Here is a 1,229-nt window from a genome sequence, read left to right as displayed (position 1 = left end):
TGTCGTAATCGATGGTGACCGGACACAACGTGCGGTCGGTCCTCTACACGAAGAAATTTCCATATGCCACGTGCAACAAAAATATGTATTTAAAGGACGAACATTGTGGGGGGTTGGGGGAGGGGGGCGAAACTGATTCGAGCTGGAAATGTATGTACACACCACACCGCTCTAAAGTGAGCTTTCATTCAGTTCATTTCGCTCAAGATGGAAAAGTGCTCGACTTGCCTCGTCGTGTCCTCGATGTTTCCTTACTCTACGATGCAGAGTCTGCTTCGACTGTATTGTCGTGTCGCCCTCGACCGGAAGCAGGCCGGGGCTTTGATGGGCTATGTTTTCTTTCCAAACAGATCCGCTACCGGATCTGTTTTTCCTTTTGTTTTTCTGCTTACTAACTTCAATTATAGAACCCATTTTTTTACATTCGCAATCTAATCGACCTTTCCAGATCTCCCTTTTTTAATACATAAATCATGGTTCATTTTGATCACTGTCTAATTCACTTCAATCACATCGAGGCGAGGAGATCTGAAATATTGCTTTATTTTCCATAGACGTTTTGGTATATAACACAAATTTTGTTTTTTGGAGACTAAAACAATGAGGGAAATAATCACTCTCTTTATGTTGTGCCAACACGTCCTAGATGACACGGCCGGATGGCTGTATTCTCGACGTCGTCTAAAGAGGCAAACTTTGAGACAGCACTTGTGAGCAATCCGCGCCCTGTGTTTGCCTTCAGATGGCGTCGAAACTTCAGCCCTTCGGCCTTGTTAGGTAGGAGCTCGCATTGGTTGTGGACCTCCTCTTGATTACGATAGGAACAATGTCTGTCCGCATTTCTTCGAAAGCCTGTTTCACCTACCACCTGTTTCAGATCATGAAGCTGGCACATTATATGTGCAGCTCCCGGAAGCGTGGTCGGCAAAAGGAACCCCCGTGGATCCTTAAGCCGAGGTTACATTGCTGACAAATCATACAAAACACAGTCTTTAGAAACACTGTCTGGGGCATGTTTCTTCCTTGTATGACACTCCTGTCACAAAGGTCAAACAAAAACCGTCTGCAGACTTGTTGGAAACATCCATATCTTTGAGAGAGGTATGCATCAAACATGATTGAGGTCTGTCTGCAGATCATTTTGTCATCATGTCTGTAGTTAACGCTTTGTCTTTTGTATGTATTATAAGCAGTGCGACCCCGGCTTAAAGATCTCAGTGAAACGTAGA

This window comes from Ixodes scapularis, unplaced genomic scaffold (assembly GCF_016920785.2).
Source record: "Ixodes scapularis isolate PalLabHiFi unplaced genomic scaffold, ASM1692078v2 PGA_scaffold0__279_contigs__length_252992795, whole genome shotgun sequence".
NCBI lineage: Eukaryota > Metazoa > Arthropoda > Arachnida > Ixodida > Ixodidae > Ixodes > Ixodes scapularis.
This window is presented reverse-complemented; position numbering follows the sequence as displayed.